Genomic DNA, 23,244 nt, shown 5'->3' on the forward strand with positions numbered 1-23,244 from the left:
GGGATCTAGGCTCACCACAACCTCCGACTCCTGGGTTCAGGCAATTCTCCTGCCTCAGCCTCCTGAGTAGCTGGGATTACAGGCACGCGCCACCATACCCAGCTAATTTTTCGTATTTTTAGTAGAGACGGGGTTTCACCATGTTGACCAGGATGATCTCGATCTCTTGACCTCGTCATCCACCCGCCTCGGCCTCCCAAAGTGCTGGGATTACAGGCGTGAGCCACCGGCCCAACCCAAAATTTTCTTATACCTAAGGTTTAACTTAAAAGTAATGCATATGTATATTTAACTTTATGTAAATCAAAACTAAGAATCTGTATGTGTTTGCAGGCAGAGAGGCCACATGTTCAAAACTATATAACAATTTTTTAATGTTTATTCAGGACTCAGCGTGTGTGGATTTTATACTTCTATATAATTTTTATTATAATCATAAAAATAGACCTGTAGTCAATAACAACTGTTCATTTAAAAAAACGAAAACAGTAGAATTGGCTTGTAATACAAAGGATTAATGCTGGAGATGATGAATACTTCATTTTCCCTGATGTAATTATTACATACTGTACACCTGTATCAAAGTATGCTATATATGGCATAAATATATAGACCTACAATGTATCCACAAAAATTAGAAAGTATAAATTTATGAAAAAATATTGAACCTATGGGAACAATATTCTTTAACCTCCTTGCTGTTTCACGTCACTGGCAAAAGGAATTACTAGAAATATTTGTTCATAATGTTACCAAATAGTATATTGTTACCAGCTTTTGCCTACACCCTTGAGGAAGGTGAAAGAGGTAGTGGAGCCGGGCGCGGTGGCTCACGCCTATAATCCCAGCACTTTGGGAGGCCGAGGTGGGTGGATCACGAGATCAAGAGATCGAGAGACCATCCTGGTCAACATGGTGAAAACTCCGTCTCTACTAAAAATACAAAAATTAGCTGGGCATGGTGGCACGCACCTGTAGTCCCAGCTTCTCAGGAGGCTGAGGCAGGAGAATTGCCTGAACCCAGGAGGCAGAGGTTGCGGTGAGCCGAGATTGCGCCATTGCACTCCAGCCTGGGTAACAAGAGTGAAACTCCATCTCAAAAAAAAAAAAAAAAGAAAAGAAAAAGGTAGTGGAATATTAACACTTTATTAAAGACAGAATTCTTTAAACATTGATAAATAAAAGTTTAAAAAAATTAAGCTCTCACATAATTAAAAAAATTTTAAGAATATACAACATTTTATTACATAACAGTACAATTAGTAAAATTATATACTACTACTTTCAACTAAAATTTAAAATGCTTTTTTTGGCCAGGCACCGTGGCTCAGGCCTGTAATCCCAACACTTTGGGAGGCTGAGGCTGGTGGATCACTAGGTCAGGAGTTTGAGACCAGCCTGACAAACATGGTGAAACCCTGGCTTTACTAACAATACAAAAATTAGCTGGGCGTAGTGGCACACACCTGTAATCCCAACTACTTAGGAGGCTGAGGCTGGAGAATCCTTTGAAGCCTAGGAGGTGGATGGAGGTTGCAGTGAGCCGAGATTGCACCACTGCACTCCGGTCTGGATGACAGAGAGAGACTTCATCTCAAAAAAAAACAAACAAAAATAAAATGTTTTTTCCTCACTATAATGCAGAATATTATTCTGAACACCTACCTCAGGCACCACCTATGTTAAAAAGAGCCTCTCAACTTAGATATTTATCGTTTGTCTTACATTTTAATGCCCTTACCCTTCCATATAAAAGATCGTAACGAATTCCCTCCTAATTTTAAAGTCTCATACAATAGGAATGAAGAGCATGAAGTAATTTGACAGTTGAAATTATGACACTATTCATGTTACAAATCTTTTTTTTTAAAGGTATATAAATATAAATTTATTTTAGATGAAGTTTTGCTCTTGTTGCCCAGTCTGAAGTGCAATGCCATGATCTCAGCTTACCACAATCTCCACCTCCTGGACTGAAGCGATTCTCCTGCCTCAGCCTCCAAGTAGCTGGATTACAGGTGTGTGCCACCACGCCCAGCTAATTTTGTATTTTTAGTAGAGATGGGGTTTCTCCATTTTGATCAGGCTGGTCTCGAACTCCTCACCTCAGGTGATCCACCTGCCTCATCCTCCCAAAGTGCTGGGATTACAGGTGTGAGCCACCATGCTAAAAGTGTACTTTGAATGTAATTATAACTTTACCAAAATACTTTTTGCATCTTTTACAGTTATATATAAATGATTTATCTACCAACTTTAGCTCTGGATGATTTTTTATACTCAGCACTCTGATTTACTGTAATGTCTCAGTCACTGCCTTAGATATTTTCACTGTAAGTTATCTGATATTGACATAAACTTTGTATTAAAAGTTTTATATTTACTGCATCTGCAAATATATGTATATGTGTGTGTGTATATATATATATATATATATATTTTTTTTAAGACAGAGTTTCACTCTTGTCACCCAGGTGGGAGTGCAAGGGCACAATCTTGGCTCACTGCTCCCAGGTTCAAGCGATTCTCCTGCCTCACCCTCCTGAGTAGCTGGGAATACATTACATGCACCAGCCACCATGCCTGGGTAGTTTTTGTATTTTTTGTAGGGATGAGGCTTCACCATGTCAACCAGGCTAGTCTCAAACTCTTGACCTGAGGTGATCCACCTGCCTCAGCCTCCCAAAGTGCTCTGGCCTGCAAAAACATATTTTAGTATAAACTCTCTTGTGTTTTCTAAGCTATAGGTTTTGATAAGTAGGTTTTTCCAAATTTATTACATTTGCAGAGTTTTTCTCCAATACAGAATGCCTGATGTTGAATAAAGTTTCAGCAACTGCTTCAGGGTTTTTCTCTAGTACAAAATGTGGGTGATAAGATCTGTGATACATGAAATGTACTACAACCTTCTTTGTTTTTAATATGTCTTCAAAATGAATATGCTTAACTTTAAAGGGTTATATTTTTTTTCTTGACAGTAATTGCATTTATAATGCTTTTATTAAGTCCCAGCATTCTGATATTGGGTAAGATGTGAGCAGATCTTAATGGCTATTCCATATTCTTTGTATTTGTACAATTCCTCTCAAGTATAAATGCTTTCCTGTGCAATAAGATTTGGGCATTAACAGTATTGCCAAATACTTCACACCTAGTTTTCTCCAGTGTGAATTATTTTATGTACAAACAAGTGTGAAAACTATTTAAAGTCTTTGACACATTCTTTACATTTCTAGTATGTTTCACCAGTACGACTTTCTTTATATTTAGAAAAGCTTAAGCTGTTGTCAAAATCATTGTCACATCTTTCAGTTTTGTAGATTTTCTCTCCAATATGAATTTTTTTATGTCTAGCAAGGTTCGCAGATTGGTTAAAAGCTTTGTCACATCTCTCACATTTGTAGGGTTTCTCTCCAGTATGAATTATCTTATGTTCATTAAGTTTTGAGAATTGATTAAAACCTTTGCCACATTCTTCACAGTTATAGGGTTTCTCTCCTGTATGAATTCTCTTATGTGTAGTAAGAGTTGAGGATTGGGTAAAAGCTTTGCCACATTCTTCACATTTGTAGAGGTTCTCTCCAGTATGAATTCTCTTATGTGTAGTAAGGGAGGTGGATTGATTAAATGCTTTGCCACATTCCTCACATTTGTAGGGTTTCTTTCCAGTATGCAGTTTCTTATGTTCAGAACGTTTTGAGGATCGGTAAAAAGCTTTTCCACATTCTTCACATTTGTAGGGTTTCTCACCAGTATGAATTCTTTTATGTGTAGTAAGGGCTGAGGAGTGTTTAAAAGCTTTGCCACATTCTTCACATTTGTAGGGTTTCTTTTCAGTATGAATTTTCTTATGTTCAGTAAAATTGGAGGATCGTTTAAAAGCTTTGCCACATTCCTCACATCTGTAGGGTTGCTCTCCAGTATGAATGTTTTTATGTTCAGTAAGATTTGAGGATCAGTTAAAAGATTTGCCACATTCTTCACATTGGTAGGGTTTCTCTCCAGTATGAATTCTCTTATGTGTAGTAAGGGAGGAGGAGTGTTTAAAAGCTTTGCCACATTCTTCACATTTGTAGGGTTTCTCTCTGGTATGAATTCTCTTATGTGTAGTAAGAGCTGAGGATTGGGTAAAAGCTTTGCCACATTCTTCACAGATGTAGGGTTGCTCTCCTGTATGAATTATCTTATGTGTAGTAAGAGTTGAGGACTGGTTAAAGGCTTTGCCACATTCTTCACATTTGTATAATTTTTCTCGAGTATAATTTTTTTTATATGCAGTAAGCTTTGAGAATTGGTTAAAAGCTTTGTCACATTCTTGACATTTGTAGAGTTTCTCACAAGTATAAATTCTCTTATGTGTAGTAAGCTTTGAAGACTGGTTAAAAGCTTTTTCACATTTTTCACATTTGTAGAAATTCACTCTAGCATAAATTCTTTTATGTTGAGTTAGGTGTGAAAGCATGCAAAATGACTTTTCACATTCTTTACATTTGAAATATTTATTTTCCATATGTTTGATCTTATGTCTATCTGCATGTGAAAATTTATGAAAGACTCGCACATATTTATCACACGGAAACATCTTGCTCTGGGTAGTTGGTAAACATTGGTTAAGTCCATTAAAACCTCCTTTGTGGACCTTACACTCAGCCACACTTTTGCAGCCGTTAAATTGAAAATTCTCATTTCCACATTTTTCATATCTTCTCAGTGTCATGTTTTGAGAATCTTTTATGTTCTGCTCTGGCCAAAACTCTTGGGCAAAATGAGAACACATTACTGAAAGAAATAAAAATAACATTACTTTACAGACTCAGATAAACAGACTTTCCAAATGTAACTCATAAAATTACACAAACTACACAAGCAAGATGACACAACAGGCCATAATTAAGTGAGTGCATTGCCCCAGGTGGGTACAATGCAAAGAGCCACACAGAAAAAAAGAAATTCTGTCACATTTCTCCAATACAGCTTTTTCTACTTCCCAACATAACATAATGTTTTTAGAAGTAAATTGCCAACTTTACTTCTTACAATTATTTATTTTATTTATTTATTTTTGAGATGGAGTTTCGCTCTTGTTACCCAGGCTAAAGTGCAATGGCGCGATTGCGGATCATGGCAACCTCTGCCTCCTGGGTTCAGGCAATTCTCCTGCCTCAGCCTCCTGAATAGCTGGGATTACAGCCATGCGCCACCATGCCCAGCTAATTTTTGTATTTTTAGTAGAGACAGAGTTTTCACCATGTTGACCAGGATGGTCTCGATCTCTTGACCTCGTGATCCACCCGCCTCGGCTTCCCAAAGTGCTGGGATTACAGGTGTGAGCCACCAAGCTCGACTTGTTTTTTGAATGAATCAGCTCTTACTTAAATTACCAGCATACTTATTGATTAGCAAGAGAATGGTGTCAAGTCATTCCTGAGGAATTTGCCCTCAAGACCTTAGCACCTCCCAGCAGATCCTACATTCACCTCTGACAAGGTCCCCAACCAACAACGATGATTACATTGCAGCATGAGGTTTAGAGACCATAGACATCCAAGCCATATCACATACCAAATAGGCTTAACAGACCTGTACAAATGTTTTCAATTAAAAGTAAGAGAATACCCAATAAAATAAAATAATTTTTCTTTTCTTTTTTTTTTTTTGAGACGGAATTTCGCTCTTGTTAACCAGGCTGGAGTACAATGGCGCAATCTCGGTTTACCGCAATCTAGGCTTACCGCAACCTCCGCCTCCTGGGTTCAAACAATACTCCTGCCTCAGCCTCCCGAGTAGCTGGGACTACAGGCGTAAGCCACTATGCCCAGCTAATTTTTGTATTTTTAGTACAGACGAGTTTTCGCCATGTTGACCAGGATGGTCTCGATCTCTTCACCCGTCTCAGCCTCTCAAAGTGCTGGGATTACAGGCATCAGCCACCACGCCCGGCAGCACTTAATTTTTCAAAGATTTCAATGCTGCCAAATGTGGTCAACCCATTCAACATAATCTCTACAAAAATCCCATTAGCAATGACTCACGTGTATAATCGTATCACTTTGGGAGGCTGAGTTGGGCAGACCACCTGAGGTCAGGAGTTTGAGACCAGCCTAGCTAACATGGTGAAAAGCTTTCTCTACTGAATATACAAAAATTAGCTGTGTGTAGTGGCACGTGCCTGTAGTCCCAGCTACACGGGGGGCTGAGGCAGGAGAATTATTTGAACCCAGGAGGTGAAGGCTGCAGTGAGTGAGATTGTGCCACTGCACTCCAGCCTAGGCCACCAAAAAAAAAAAAAGTTATACACACATAGACACACATTGGAATATTATTTACCTTTAAATAAATCTTGTTACATTTTAGATCAACTTTGAGAATATTATGCCACATGAAGCCAGTAATAAAATGATGGATACTATATGATTCCACTTATATGAGGTATCTTAATAAGTCACATTCATCGAAACAAAAGGTACAAGGGTGTTTGTCAAGGGCTGGAGAGAGGATAAAATGTGCAGTTATTACTTAATGGGTATCGATTTGTAATTTCACAAGATAAAAAGTTTATGGAAGTCATTTGCATAACAATATAAATATGCTAAACTTGCCTGAAGTGTCAATTCTTTGAGACAGGTTCTCATTCTGTCACCCAAGTTTGAGTAAAGTGGCACAATTATGGCTCACTGTAGCCTCGAACTCTCAGGTTAAAGTAATCATGCACCACCAATCTCCCAAGAAGCTGGGACCACAAGTGCACACCACCATGCCTGGCTATTTTATAATTTTTTTTTTTTTTTTTTGCAGAAAGAGAATCTCTGTACACTTCCCAGGCTAGTGTCATACTTTTGGGCTCAAGTGATTCTCCTGTCTTAGCCTCCCAAAATCCTGGGATCAAAGATGTGAGTCACTACCATGCCTGGCCATGAAATATAAACTGAAATAGATTTTAGATGGGAAAATTTATTGTATGTGGTTTTACAACATTTTGTTTTAAAGATAAATTTTAAAAATACAGAATCATAAATCTTTACCTTCAAATCACAGAAGTGTATCTCTCACATGAAAGAAATATATATTTATAATTAAACACAAGGTGAAAATAAGACTATCTTTATGACTAATCACTTAAACAAGATAAAACCACCATTGAAAATCAGCCAAGAATACATTCAAGATAAGGCATAATCAAAATTGGGGTCATATTTATAGACAAATACATATATATAATATGACTGGGATAAACATATGGCTTGCTTATCTCTTAATTAAACCACACATTGACTTAAAGTATACAAGAGAATTTTGCAAATTGTCTAAAATGGTAAAACAAAAACCACAATAAACAGATTTTTTATTTTACTTTAGGTTCTGCGGTACATGTGCAGACGATGCAGGATTGCTGCCTAGGTACATACATGCCAATGTGGTTTTCTGCTTCCATCTCCCCATCACCCATACTATATCTGCCATTTGTCCCCATGTTATCCCTCCCAAACATCCCACTTCCTGCTGTCCCTCCCCTAGCCTCCACCAACAGACCCCAGTGTGTGATGCTCCCCTTCCTGTGTCCATGTGTTCTCACTGTTCGACACCTGCCTATGAGTGAGAACATGTGGTGTTTGATTTTCTGTTCTTGTGTCAGTTTGCTGAGAATGATGGTTTCCAGATTCATCTACGTCCCTAAGAAATGACACAAACTCATCATTTTTTATGGCTGCATAGTGTTCCATGGTATATCTATGCCACGTTTTCCTTGTTAAGTCTATCATTGATGGACATTTGGGTTGGTTCCAGGTCTTTGCTATTGTAAACAGTGCTGCTATGAACATATGTGTGCATGTGTCTTTATAACAGAATGATTTATAATCCTTAGGGTATATACCCAGCAATGGGATTGCTGGGTCAAATGGAATTGCTATTTCTAGGTCCTTGAGGAAGCACCACACTGTATTCCACAATGGTTGAACTAGTTTATCTTCTCACCAACAGTGTAAAAGTGTTATTTCTCCACATCCTCTCCAGCATCAATAAATAGATTCTAAAGTGAAAAAGCACACGAATACAGAATGACAAAACTATCTGATAAGAGAGAAATGTTTACTCATAAAACCTTGCAGGCAACATTGATGTAGCATTAAAAATAATATGTCTAGGGAACTGTAATATTTGACTGTAACTGTACTCATGGAAGGCAGGTATTCTGAATCCTTGGCATATGCTATATGGCAGTATAATTCCAGAAAAAATGCAGTATTATCATAAGCGAAAGATTCTGAGATACTTTTTTGAGACGGAGTTTCGCTCTTGTTACCCAGGCTGGAGTGCAATGGTGTGATCTCGGCTCCCCGCAACCTCCGCCTTCTGAATTCAGGCAATTCTCCTGCCTCAGCCTCCTGAGTACCTGGGATTACAGGCACATGCCACCATGCCCAGCTAATTTTTTGTATTTTTAGTAGAGGCGGGGTTTCACCATGTTGACCAGGATGGTTTTCATCTCTTGACCTCGTGATCCACCCGCCTCAGCCTCCCAAAGTGTTGGGATTACAGGCGTGAGCCACCGCGCCCGGCCATATATTTCCTTTTTCTTTTTTTCTTTTGGATGTATACTTAGCAGTGAGATGAGATTGCTGGATCATCTGGTAGTTCTTTTTTCTTGTTCTTTAAGCAATCTCCATACAGTTTTCTGAAATAGCTGTACTGATTTACATTTCCACCAACTGTGTGTAAGGATTCCCTTTCTTCATGTCCTCCTGGGTTCAGGCAATTCTCCTGCCTCAGCCTCCTGAGTACCTGGGATTACAGGCACATGCCACCATGCCCAGCTAATTTTTTGTATTTTTAGTAGAGACGGGGTTTCACCATGTTGACCAGGGTGGTCTCATCTCTTGATCTCATGATCCACCTGCCTCGGCCTCCAAAAGTGCTGGGATTACAGGCTTGAGCCACCGCGCCCGGCCTCTAAGAAACTTTTAATAAATAATCATCTAAAAAAACTAGAAGGCTGGGCGTGGTGGCTTACACCTCTAATCCCAGCACTTTGGGAGACTGAGGCGAATGGATCACCTGAAGTCAAGAATTCAAGACCAGCCTGGCCAATGTGGTGAAACCCCATCTCTACTAAAAATACAAAAATTAGCCAGATGTGGTGGTGAGCACCTGTAATTCCAGTTACTTGGGAGGCTGAGGCAGGAGAATCACTTAACCCAGGAGGCAGAGGTGGCAGTAAGCCGAGATCACGCCACTGCACTCTAGCCTAGGCAACAGGAGCAAAACTTCGTCTCAAAAACAAAACAAGATAATTTTGGGCTGAGTGTGGTGGCTCACACCTGTAATCCCAGAACTTAGGGGGGTCGAGGCAGGTGGATCACCTGAAGTCAGGAGTTCAAGATCAGCCTGGCCAACATGGTAAAACCTGGTCTCTACTGAAAATACAAAAATTAGCCGGGCGTGGTGGTGAGGGCTCATAGTCCCAGCTAGTCAGGAGGCTGAGGCAGAAGAATCACTTGAACCTGGGAGGCGCAAGTTTCAGTGAGCCGAGATTGCACCACTGCACTACAGGCTGGGCAACAGGACAAGACTCCATCTTAATAAAAAAAAAACAAAAACCAAAGATAATTTTATGTTTTAAATACATGCTATTCTTACACAAAATGAAACTGCTGTAATCCAACTTTAGAAGCAAAAATTAGCCTTACATTGCTAAATATATATATAAAATGCTAAACATATATCGGTGTTAAATATATATTGCAGAATATGGTTAGAGTGTCTGATATATAAAACAAATATTTGGGAATAAATTATATTATTTAGGTATATATTATTAGGCTGGAGAAAGTGGGTGCTAATCAGAGTTATTTTTTCCTACAGCGAGCTCAAATTTGTAAGTAACTGTTTTAGTAAATATGGAGCACCTACTAAGTATCTAATTTACTTCGGGTATTACATGTAACTTCTAGCATACTGTTCTAAATTTCTGAATCTAAAATTCCAGACAAATTTGAAATAGAAAATGGAGAATAAAAATATATAGGGAGAATGAAATCAGTAAGATGGGAGAATAAAAGGTGCCCTATTTTGTTATCTCCTGCACAGCAAGATAATTTGTCAGCCATCCCTGACAAAAATGCCTTTATGAGACAGCCAGGTATCATGGCTCACACCTGCAATGAAAGATACACGGTACATTGAGTTTAGAGAACTGCTTCAGGTCAGGATTTCAAAACCAGCCTGAATTCTGTAGCAAGACTCCATCTCAAAATAAGTGCCTTTGATAGCTTTGAGATCCAGAGAGAGACTTGTGGAACTCTCATACAGCCCAAGATTGAAAAGTCTTTTCAGAAGGCGTGACCTCATTCAGGCCCTGGTGCAAACTAAAGGATCCCGTTCCTAACTACAGACTAGGACATGGCCCACCCAACTTGGTCCCACTGAGAAATCTGAGCTTAGTATATAACCATCCCAATATCCTCCCAGCCAAAGTCTGGGGAAAATCCTGCTTTTTCAGAGGCCAGTGGGAAGATACCCATTTATACCCACGTGGGCAGGCCTGCAGACCTTGGCCTTTACTGTGGTCTCTGAAGCAGTTCAATGACTCAGTTCCAGCTCCCTGAGCCACAGTTTATCATCAGTTCTGTCTACACAGAAACCCACCCAGTGACCTGGAAAGATCCTTTCTGGTACTCGATGAAAGCCGTAATCATTCACATGATGATATAAGGGCCATGATATGCAGACTGAACTGCAGAAACCTGGTCTAGTGTCTGCCCTACAGAACAAAGTCCTCCCCACAAAATTCAGTCTGTCTGAAAAATAAAATGGGAGTTTAAACTATCCAAGTTTCTTATAAGAAGCCGACTAAAGGTAGACCCTAGACCAAGCAGCCTTATGACAAAGCTAAAACCCCTCTCTACTAAAAACCTACAGGGCATCCCATCACCCTTAGGGTCAAACAAAAGAAGATCTTCACCTTCTGAAACCAGCTTATAAAAACTTGAGCTGGGTGCAGTGGCTCACACCTATAATCCTAGCACTTCAGGAGGCCAAGGCGGGTGGATCACAAGGTCAGGAGATTGAGACCATTCGGGGCAACATGGTGAATCCCCGTCTCTACTAAAAATACACACAAAAAAAGCCAGGTGTGGTGGCATACGCCTGTAATCTCAGCTACACAGGAGGCTGAGGCAGGAGAATCGCTTGAACCTGGGAGGTGGAGGTTGCAGTGAGCTGAGATCATGCCACTGCACTCCAGCCTGGGTGACAGAGCGAGACATCAACTCAAAAAAAAAAAAAAAAAAAAAAAAAAAAACAATAACAAAAAAACAAAGGGCCGGGCACAGTGGCTCAAGCCTGTAATCCCAGAACTTTAGGCCTAGGTGGGTGGATCATGAGGTCAAGAAATTGAGACCATCCTGGTCAACATGATGAAACCCCGTCTCTACTAAAAACACAAAAAATTAGCTGGGCATGGTGGTGCGTGCCTGTAATCCCAGCTACTCAGGAGGCTGAGGCAGGAGAATTGTCTGAACTCAGGAGGCGGAGGTTGTGATGAGCCGAGATCCCGTCATTGCACTCCAGCCTGGGTAATAAGAGCGAAACTCCGTCTCAAAGAAAACAAAAAAACAAAATCAACAACAACAACAATAAACTTGAGGTGTTTTCCTCTATACACAGATGCCAATGTAAAACTATATTGTGCCCATTGCCAATGCTGCCAGTTTAACATAACACTGAAAGTATGTAGCAGATTAGTCAAAAAATGAAAAAGAGCAATTGAAATTAAAGACAAGTATGGTAAAAGTTGCTGGCTGTAGCTCATAATCACATATAGAAACACAAACAGTACAATTAAAACTTGTTTAAACTACTAAATATACTCAGTAAATTAGATAAATATAAAATTAACATACAAGTTAAGGTTCCATGATCTTAAACTCTCTGATAAAGTAGAGGAAAAAAATCTTATTTACAACAGCGTTAAAATAATACATTTCTGAGAACAAATTTAACCAAGGAGGTACAAAATTTTTACAATGAGAAAGATCTTAATGAAAGAAATTAGAAAAGACATAAATAGGCCGGGCGCGGTGGCTCACGCCTATAATCCCACCGCTTTGGGAGGCCGAGGCGGGTGGAGCACGAGATCAAGAGATCGAGACCACCCTGGTCAATGAGGCGAAACCCCGTCTCTACTAAAGATACAAAAATTAGCTGGGCATGGTGGTGCGCGTCTGTAGTCCCAGCTACTCGGGAGGCTGAGGCAGGAGAATTGCCTGAACCCAGAAGGCGGAGGTTGCAGTGAGCCGAGATCGTGCCATTGCACTCCGGTCTGGGTAACAAGAGCGAAACTTTGTCTCAAAAACAAAACAAAATAAAACAAAAAGACATATATAAATTTTAAGATATTTTATGTCTATAAATTGAAAGAATAAATGTTATTAAAGTGTCATGTTATCCTAAGTAACCTATAAATTCAATAAACTCCCTATCAAAATTCCAGTGGCATTTGTTTCTCACAGTAATAAAAAACATAATTATAAAATTTACATGAAACTACTATATACTTTAAATAATCAAAGCAAGGACAAAAAAAGCAGCAGAAACATAGCATACTTTATTTATTTTTTTTTTTTCATTTTTTTGAGACGAAGTTTCGCTGTTGTTACCCAGACTGGAGTGCAATGGCATGATCTTGGCTCACCATAACGTTTGCCTCCTGGATTCAAGCAATTCTCCTGCTTCAGCATCCCGAGTAGCTGGAACCACAAGCATGTACCACCATGCCCAGCTAATTTTTTGTATTTTAGTAGAGACAGGGTTTCACCTTGTTGACAAGGATGATCTTGATCTCTTGATCTTGTAATTTACTGCCTCGGCCTCCCAAAGTGTTGGGATTATAGGCGTGAGCCACCATGCCCGGCCCAAAAATAGCATACTTTAAAATTTCAAGACTACATTTGAAGATTATAAAAATACACACAAGATAAAATGTGCAGGAAAAAAAAAAAGATGAGAACAGTGGTTCACACCTGTAATACCATCACTTTGGGAAGCTGAGGCAGACAAATCACTTGAGAGCAGGAGTTCAAGACCAGCCTGGCCAACATGGTGAAACCCCATCTTTACTAAAAACACAAAATCAGCCTGGTGTAGTGGCACACACCTGTAATCCCAGCTACTCGGGAGGCTGAGGCAGGAGAAATGCTTAAACCCAGCAGGGAGAGTCGCAGTGAAATGAGATTGTGCCACTGTGATGTAGCCTGGGCAACAGAGTGATGCTCTGTCTCAAAAAAAGGAAAACAAACCACTTCTCATACATTTCAGATATGATGCAAAAAAATAATTAAAAAAAAATAATTTAACATCAAGTTGCTCAAAATTATGCAGATATTTCTGTGTCTCAAAAAAAATTGAATAAGCATTCAGATTGCAGAGTCTCTTATACACCATGAAGAGGACATTGGTTCTCACTGAAAACTTGAAGGAAGATCACCAAAAAAGTAAATAGAAACCTTAGAGAATTTAAAAAGCATACGACAGAAAATGTGAGAACAAATAAAAAAACTCAGCTTTTCCAGAAACTATTTCCTTTAAAACACAGATTCCCAAATTGCTATTTTAAGAACTGGCTTTCTCTTTGACCTTTGGACCCTCATCTGTGTCCTCTGTTGTATTCACTTTTACTCTCACTTACCTGGGGGTTCATCTGCCATCTCATCTCTCTTCATAATCAAAGGCTCCTTTTCTTGCTCCAGACAGGCGATCAGGTCTGGTTTAGAGACAGCAATACCTGTTCGATTAAAAATAACTAACATGAAACTTGCTCATATTCTCCAATTACCAACCTAGTAATGTGCTCAGTAAAGACGATGCAATAGAATAGTCTAACGTGTAACAGAAATTTTTAAATATTCAGAAAAATATTCTACATTTGTAAGTTCTTAATTTCATTACCCAGTAATACTGAGTCAAAACTTGGTGTTGGCAATTAGATTTTAAGGTGTGGGCAACAATATGTCACTAAATTTCTCAAATTACCACTAATCTAGAGTGAATGACACAGATCAGGTCAGAAATGTGGTAAATTCAGGTCAAGATGAAACATATTAGAGAAATTTTTTTCTATGTATATGAATCCTTAAGAGTTTCTCAAAAACAGGGATCTGAAACTCATTTATGCAAAGCATATGTTACCAAAATAGATTTTTCCAAAAAGAGAAATAAAACCTTTAGGGTATATTAGAAACCGTGTGTTGAAATTTTTCTTACCCAGGAAGACAAGGTTCCTGTAGTTTTCTAAAATCACATTTTTATATAAATTCCGCTGTGCAGCGTCCAGGCATTGCCACTCTTCCAGAGAAAATTCTATGGCCACATCCCTAAATGTCAACAGTCCCTGAAAAACACAAACACACAAACATATATACCAGGTAGCCAACACAATTTATAATTTGAATCAAGGTAAAATGAGAGAGTAATAAGAACAGGTTCTGATTTATAAGAGTGACAGAAATTATCCAATAAAATAAATTTGAACACAGATATATTTCCTAATGTGTTCTCTAATCCTGAGAAAACAGAGTGGCACAAGAGGCACAACATCAGTGTATATATAATAATTTTCTAGATAATAACATATGTAATAGACCAAGTGAGGTGGCCCATGCCTGTATTCCCAGCACTTTGGGAGGCCGAGGTGGGCGGATCAGCTGAGGTCAGGAGAGCAGCTTGATCAACAAGGAGAAACCCCATCTCTACTAAAAATACAAAATTAGCCAGGCATGGTGGCATATGCCTCTAAGCCCAGCTACTGAGGAGGCTGAGACAGGAGAATTGCTTGAACCCAAAAGGCGGAGGTTGTGTTGAGCCGAGATTGCTCCATTGCATTTCAGCCTCTGCAGCAAAGAGTAAGATGCCATCTCAAACACAAAACAAAACAAAACAAAAATAAATAAATAACATATATAATTAAGGGCATAGCCGGGCGCAGTGGCTCACGCCTATAATCCCAGCACTTTGGAAGGTCGAGGCGGGTGGATCACGAGGGCAAGAGATCGAGACCATCTTGGTCAAACAACATGAAACCCCGTCTCTACTAAAAATACAAAAATTAGCTGGGCATGGTGGTGCGCACCTGTAGTCCCAGCTACACGGGACGCTGAGGCAGGAGAATTGCTTGAACCCAGGAGGCAGAGGTTGCGGTGAGCCGAGATCGTGCCATTGCATTCCAGTCTCGGTAACACAGCAAAACACCGTCTCAAAAATAAATAAATAAAATAAAATAAAAAGAAAGAAAATATTTTTCAGAGATTCCTGACTATCTTTGAAAGTTTCAGAAGTCAAAGTTTGCAAGTATTACATGCATGGCATTCCAAGAGGAAGAGAAAACACAGTTCTTGATCTGAGACATGTTTAACTAAAAATAAGTCAGTTTTTTCCTCTTTCTCTGAAAATTGTTTTCAGAAGCAATTCTCTGAACAAATCACACGTGCATCTGGAGAATATGCCTTTAAAGCTGTCAGCACCACATGTTTACCTGCTACCACCACACCCACAGGCAGGACCAAGACTCGCAGAAAAATCCACCCATTTCTGTTCTTTATACCAGAAGAGATTCAGGAACACTGAGCTGCTCCACGAAGATAAAAGTAAAGGTTTCTTTGTGTGTGTGTGTGTGTGTGTGTGTGTGTGTGTGTGTGTGTGTGTGTTTGAGATGGAGTTTTCCTCGTTACCCGGTCTGGAGTGTTATGGCGGGATCTCGGCTCACTGCAACCTCCACCTCCTGGGTTCAGGCAATTCTCCTGCCTCAGCATCCTGAGTAGCTGGGATTACAGGCACGCGCCACCATGCCCAGCTAATTTTTTGTATATTTAGGAGAGATGGGGTTTCATCATGTTGACCAGGATGGTTTCGATCTTATGACCTCGTGATCCACACACCTCAGCCTCCCAAAGTGCTGGGATTACAGGCTTGAGCCACCGCGTCTGGCCTAGGTTTTTCTTTTTTGTTTTTGTTTTCTTTTTCAGACGGAGTCTTGCTCTATCGGTAGGCTGAAGTGCCATGGCCAATGATCATGTTGACCAGGATGGTTTCGATCTTACGACCTCGTGATCCACACACCTCGGCCTCCCAAAGTGCTGGGATTACAGGCTTGAGCCACCGCGTCGGGCCCAGGTTTCTTTTTCTTTTTTCTTTTTTGTTTTCAGACGGAGTCTTGCTCTATCGGTAGGCTGAAGTGCCATGGCCAATCTCGGCTCACTGTAACCTCCGCCTCCTGGGTTCAAGGGATTCTTCTGCCTCAGCCTTCCGAGTATTTGCGACCACAGACACGCGCCAGCACACCCGGCTAAGTTTTGTATTTTTAGTAGAGATGGGGTTTCACCATGTTGGCCAGGATGGTCTCAATCTCTTGACCTCGTGATCCACCCACCTCGGCCTCCCAATATGCTGGGATTACAGGCGTGAGCCACTGCGCCCAGACCAAAAGTATTTCTCTGTTCTCAGGTGCCGTCATCTGCCATGGACATCAGCAATTTTTTGTACAGTAATGAAAATATGGGTCACACTTTCCTGTCACTACCAAACCAAACAGAACCAGCCCTCTGACCACTCTTTAGTGCAGAGGTGAAACTTAATTCTCATGAATGTATCTTGAACCCCACATACTTAATTCTGGCCTCGCCTTAGAGTCACATGAGGCACTTAATTAAAACAACATGGACTGGGTGCAGTGGCTCACTATTGTAATGCCAGCACTTTGGAAGGCCAAGGCGGGTAAATCATGAGGTCAGGAGTTCGAGACCATCCCGGCCAACATGAAGAAATCCCGACTCTACTTAAAAAATACAAAAAAAGTGGCTGGGCGCGGTGGCTAACGCCTGTAATCCTAGCACTCTGGGAGGCCGAGGCAGGTGGATCACCTGAGGTCGGGAGTTCAAGATCAGCCTGAGAAACATGGTGAAACCCTGTCTTTAAAAAAAAAAAAATTGAAAAACAATACAAAATGTAATTAGCTGGGTGTGGTGGTACATGCCTGTAATCCCAGCTATTTAGGAGGCTGAGGCATGAGAATTGCTTGAACCCAGGATGTAGAAGCTGCAGTGAGCTGAGATCATGCCACTGCACTCCAGCCTGGCGACAAAGCAAGATACCATCTCAAAAAAAAAAAAAACAAAAAAAAACCTCCCACTTTGGGAGGCCAAAGTGGGCAGATAACTTGAGGTCAGGAGTTTGAGACCAACCTGGCCCATATGGTGAAACCCCATCTGCACTAAAAATACAAAAATTAGCCTAGCATAGTGGCACATGCACTTAATCCTAGCTAATTGGGAGGCTGAGGCACAAGCATCACTTGAACCCAGGAGGCAGAGGTGGCAGTGAGCCAAAATTGCACAACTACACCACTTCAGCCCGGACACAGAGCAAGATCCCACCTCAAAAAAATAAATAAATAAAAAAATAAAAAATAAAAAAGAAACCTGGGCTGATAATCACTTAGCTAAGTATTGACTCTAAAGCTTTAATGAGCTTAAAAAATACTTGGAAACTGTGGCCCCACTTTCTGTAACGTAATTCTTCTAACTTAGGAAGGGGTCATGAATGGTTTCTTTCTTTGTTGTTCTGAGATGGAGTCTCACTCTGTCAGTGCAGGCTGGTGTCCAGTGGCATGATCTCAGCTCACTGCAACCTCCACCTCCCGGGTTCAGGCGATTCTCTTGCCTCAGCCCTCTGAGTTGTTGGGATTATACAGGCATCTTCCACCACCCCCGGCTAATTGTGTGTGTGTTTGTGTGTGTGTATTTTTAGTAGATACAGAGTTTCACCATGTTGGCCGAGCTGGTCTCAAACTCCCGACCCCTAGTGACCACGCACCTCAGCCTCCCATAGTGCTGGGATTACAGGCATAAGCCGCTGTGCCCAACCATGAATGTGTAAACAAGTTCCCTATCAATGCTGATGTTGTTCTTCTTGGGCTCATGATTAGCTTAGAGAAAGCAGGCATAGCATGGAGTCCCTTACACTCAGCACTCTTGTCACAATACAAACACTTCTAGGTCAAATGAAGACTACCATTTTTCATATTCTCTGCTGGCTCTTTAAAGTTTACAGGATAAACAGAAGGCAGCAATGTCTAAATACGTCTGCATTTGAAAACAAACCTGCACATAGGTACTAATGAAGCAGGGGAATAGGGTCTGGAGGAAGGAAACCTAAGACCATTTCACACCAAATTCCTATACCTAAATGGAAAGGAAAACTAACTTTTCACACCTAAGTAACAAAAAGATCAGAGGCTATTCGCTTTGCAAAGCTCCACGTTTTCTGTTAGGCATACAGGAAATTGGCTGACCAAAACTAATCAGACTGATGGTGGGCTGAGTCACCATTTGCATAAAAGTGCAACTTTGTAACTTCACCTTAGCTTCTAATTGGTTGCTTTCACAACCAATCGGATATTTACATAAGAATGTGACCTGTGTAACTTCACGTCAGCGTCTGATTGGATGCTTTCTGGAACCAATCAGAGCATAGTATCAAGTGGCCGATGAGAAACCTCTAGGGGATGTTTGAACCCACGAAGATTCTGTGTCTGGCCCTTAAAACATTGTTCGGGCCCACTTTCACACTGTGGAGTGTAATTTCATTTTCAATAAATCCCTGTTTTGTTCTTTTGTTGCTTCATTCTTTCTTTGCTTTGCTGTCTGTTTTGTCCAATTCTTTGATCAAAAAACCAAGAACTTGTACAACTTGCAGTCAAGACCCTCTACTGGTAACATTTTGGTCACCCAGGCAGGAGAGAAGGTAGGTCCAAAGTTTGGGACTTATTTTTTGCCTTTCCCTTTTACATACAGGGAAGTCTTTCTCTCTCGCGCCCTTTACTTTTCTAACTTGGGATGGACAGTGCGTAAGCACGAAGAAAATTGCAAGTTTCTGGCCATGGTTACTTTTTAATAAAACTGAAAAGTTTCCATGTGGAAGTGTCTGACTGCAACCTCAGTTTGGGTGAGGGCCCTGAGTCCTTTTGTTTTTGTTTTTCTGAGTCCTACTGCTTTTGTCATTTTTCTGAGTCCTTTTCCTTTTCTCCTTTTTCAGCCTTCCAGCAGCCATTTTCTAGTAGTGAGTGAAACTGGCCAGAGCCACTCTCTGGTGTTCTCTGAAGGCCAAGGAGCACACAGGGATGGCTGTCCTGTCCAGAAGGGAGAAAGACTTTCTCAACTTTCCAGTTATACTCCCTGATCCCTACATGTTACACAGTTGGCAGTGACAGCTCTACCTGGGTGAACCCACACATTTTGGGAGACTTAAACCTTCTTCTTATGCTAAAGTCTTCCCTTTCCCCACTCAACTGGCTATGGGCAAAAAAACCTACCAAGCTATGAAAAAAAGATTATGTAAGTCAGAAGGTCCAGGCATGTTGCAGGTGGCCTTCGAGGTGCATGGTGGAGGGGGAAGCGACTTATGAAAGGAAATGTATTATTGCCTAAGAGAGTTAAAGGATTGCTTTAAGTGGGATAAAATGTATAATATTTTTTCTGCAATACTGCCTGGCCCTATTATGAGATGCCCAGTTTAGAACAATGGGCAGTCAGTGGTAGCATTAATTATGACACTATCCTGCAATTAGGCCTATTTTGCAACAGGCAGGGACAATGGTCAGAAATCTCATATGTACAGCCCTTCCTGACTTTATACCAAAACCCAACAATCTGTGAAACTCCCAAAACCCATGCGCTAAAGGCAAGTTCTAAGGCAGAAGTTGATATTATAAATGACCTTCTTTCACAGGCCTACATGGTTTTCAGGGTAAGCAGTGACCATCCTTACATAGCCCCTTTACAAGTGCTCCTGAGGCTAAAACCCAGGAACAAACACCGGGGATGCTCCTAAGGTAACCTCATACTCAGAGGGAACACTGTATTGAACTCTCTCTCCAGCCTTGCTACTCCACAGGGTAGCAGAAGCTGCGGGGCCAGTTTCAATGCAGGTCCCCTTCTCTGTAACTGACACACAACAGTGTAAGAAGAAGCCAGGAAGCTATTCTGAGAATCTTAGAAAATTTGCAGATGTGTTTCAAACTGATCTCTCATGGAGAGATGTTCAATTTATTCTAGCAACCTGTTGCATCCCTTCAGAAAAGGGACATATCTTTGGGGGCCACCAACCAGAAAGTTGACAAATTATTCACCTGAAACCTTCAGGGCAATCACTCAGGCCCAAAAACAGTTCCCACTATTGATCCTAATTGGAACTGTAACACCATTGTGGCAATAAACAACCAGGCAAGGCCGGGCGCGGTGGCTCACGCCTGTAATCCCAGCACTTTGGGAGGCTGAGGCAGGTGGATCATGAGGTCAAGGATTTCAAGACCAGCCTGACCAACACAGTGAAACCCTGTCTCTACTAAAAATACAAAAATTAGCTGGACATGGTGGTGTGTGTCTGTAATCACAGCTACTTGGGAGGCTCAGGCAGAAGAATCGCTCGAACCAAGGAAGTGGAGTTTGCAGCAAGCCAAGATCATGCTACTCTACTCCAGCCTGGGCAATACAGCAGGACGCAGTCTCAAAAAAAAATTTTTTTTTTCTTCAGCCAGAGGAACTCCACAATGATAGAACAGAAAGAAAACTTTTTTTATTATACAAATAACTTAGAATGTGCCATGCATCACAGCCAATCTGCCTAAGAGATGAGAAAGATGGTTATCATAATTAGTCTACACATAAAATAATTTACAGCACCACATCATACATAGTTTATCTTCAATTCACCTGGTAATTGGAGAAACCATCCATGTATGCTAATTGGCTATATTCAGTAATGAAAAAACTTTTTTTTTTTTTGAGACAGAGTCTCACACTGTCACCCATCCAGGCTGGATGGAGTGCAGTGGTGCAATCTTGGCTCACTGTGACCTCAGCCTCCAGGGTTCAAACAATTCTCCTGCCTCAGCCTCCCAAGTAGCTGGGATTACGGGTACACACCACCATGCCCAGCTAATTTTTTGTACTTTTAGTAGAAATGGGGTTTCACCATGTTGGCCAGGCTGGTCTCTAACTCCTGACCTCAGGTGATCCACCTGCCTCGGCCTCCCAAAGTGCTGGGATTATAGGCGTTAGCCACCGTGCCCGGCCAGCACTTTTAGATGAATAATTGGAATCTGATTTTGTTCACATAGTGGAATATATTTGAGCTTGTAACAAAGCTAACAAGAGCGATTATGGTTTTTCAGTGGCCACATTGCCCCTGTTTATTTGTCCTGTATTAGCAGCATTCCAATTTAGGATAAAATCACATTAAAATCATGCTTACCTGTAATTATCCATATTGGATAAATTAATAAGCATGTCAGAATAATATCTACTGATAACAATTTGGTAGTAAATTTTCTTTGGATACAGATATATCTAATTATAAATATATTTAATGTACTAGTCACAATTTAAGATTTAAAAAATTGTCTATAGCCATAATTCAGTTAAGACTTTATATTTAGAACCCATCAGCAACGGAACAAGCCCTGATGGAAAAGGACTCATCAGCAACCGAACAAGCCCTGATGGAAAAGGACTCATCAGTAACGGAACAAGCCCTGATGGAAAAGGACTGTGTTCCATTATCTGAAGTAGGCTTTAAAAGGTGGATGATAAGAAACTTCTGGGAGTTAAAGGAACTTGTTCTAACCCAATGTAAAGAAACTAAGAACTTGGAAAAAAGGTTCGATGAAATGTTGAAAAGAATAGACAATATAGAGAGGAATACAAATGAACTTATGGAGTTGAAAAATACAACACGAGAACTCAGTGAAATATGTACAAGCTTAAACAGCCGAATGGATCAAGCAGAAGAAAGGGTATTAGAGGTCGAAGACCAACTTAATGAAACAAAACGACAAGACAAGAATAGAGAAAAAAGGATAAAAAGGAATGAGCAAAGTCTCCAAGCAATATGGGACTATGTGAAAAGACCTAATATACGCTTGATTGGTGTACCTGAATGTGACGGAGAGAATGAAGTCAAGCTGGAAAATACTCTCCAGGACATTATCCAGGAAAATTTTCCTAATTTAGCAAAGCAGAACACTATTCAACCCCAGGCAATACAGAGAACACCACAAAGGTATTCCTCAAGAAGACCAACCCCAAGGCACATAATCGTTAGATTCACCAAGATCGAAACGAAGGAGAAAATATTAAGGGCAGCCAGAGAGAAAGATCAAGTTACCCATAAAGGTAAGCCTATTAGGCTTACAGCAGATCTCTCAACGGAAACCCTACAAGCTAGAAGAGAGTGGGGGCCAATATTCAATATACTTAAAGAACAAAACTTTCAGCCCAGAATTTCATATCCTGCCAATTTAAGCTTTACATTTGAAGGAAAAATAAAATCTTTTAGGAACAAGCAAGTACTCAGAGATTTTATTACCACCAGGCCTGCTTTACAAGAACTTCTAAAAGAAGCATTATACACAGAAAGGAACAACCAGTATGATCCTTTCTAAAAATACACCAAAAAGTAAAGAGCATTAACATAAAGAAGAATTTTTATCAACAAAAGGACAAAATAGCCGGTTAATATCAAATGGCAGCAACCCTAAAGTTAAATCAACCAAATCTCCCAATCAAAAGATACAGACAAAATCCAACGGTATATCCAAAGATATACATAGACTCAAAATAAAGGGTTGGAAAAAAAAAAAAAACGTACCAACCTAATGGAGAGCAAAAATAAATAAATAAAAAGCAGGAGTTGCAATTTTCACAATTGACAAAATAGATTTCAAAGCTATAAGGATACAAGGGTAAAAGGATTAATGTAACAATAAGAGATCTTAACACCCAGATACATAAGACACATAGTGAGATTTAGATTCAACGAGACAACAAATTGATAACGATATCCAGGATTTGAACTCAGAGCCAGAACAAATAAACACAATAGAGGTCTCCATTTTAAACACATAAAATATGCATTAACCACTTTAAACACTCAAAATATTGATCGGCCATTATTGAAACCCATTTTAGGAATGAAGTAATATTCCTTTTTCCCTCTTTTTCTTTTTTTCCCCTTCTTTTTCTCTTTTTCCCTAAAAAAACAAAAAAAACAAAAAAAACAAAAAACTCAGCACTAGGCTCTGTTCCAAGGGCACAATCAAACCAATTCCCAAATCCTATCTGTATGGGCTCTTCTGGGACATTGCTGGAACCTGTATCTGTATCCCTGAGGGTCTAGTCAGAAACCACACCTTAACAA

The 23,244-nt window shown here is 40.3% G+C and overlaps 1 pseudogene across 1 annotated transcript in view; it reads right to left on the reverse strand.

The window, feature by feature from the left end:
* Nucleotides 1-1,130: 1,130 nt before the first annotated feature.
* Nucleotides 1,131-23,244, reverse strand: part of LOC144580789 (uncharacterized) — a 40,662-nt pseudogene continuing 18,548 nt past the window's right edge. The window contains exons 2-4 of the transcript XR_013530932.1: nt 14,260-14,386; nt 13,685-13,780; nt 1,131-4,779 (exon numbers count right to left, since the gene is read on the reverse strand). The product of XR_013530932.1 is annotated as an uncharacterized LOC144580789 (transcript). The remainder of the gene's footprint in view (nt 4,780-13,684; nt 13,781-14,259; nt 14,387-23,244) is intronic.

Source organism: Callithrix jacchus, chromosome 22 (assembly GCF_049354715.1).
Source record: "Callithrix jacchus isolate 240 chromosome 22, calJac240_pri, whole genome shotgun sequence".
NCBI lineage: Eukaryota > Metazoa > Chordata > Mammalia > Primates > Cebidae > Callithrix > Callithrix jacchus.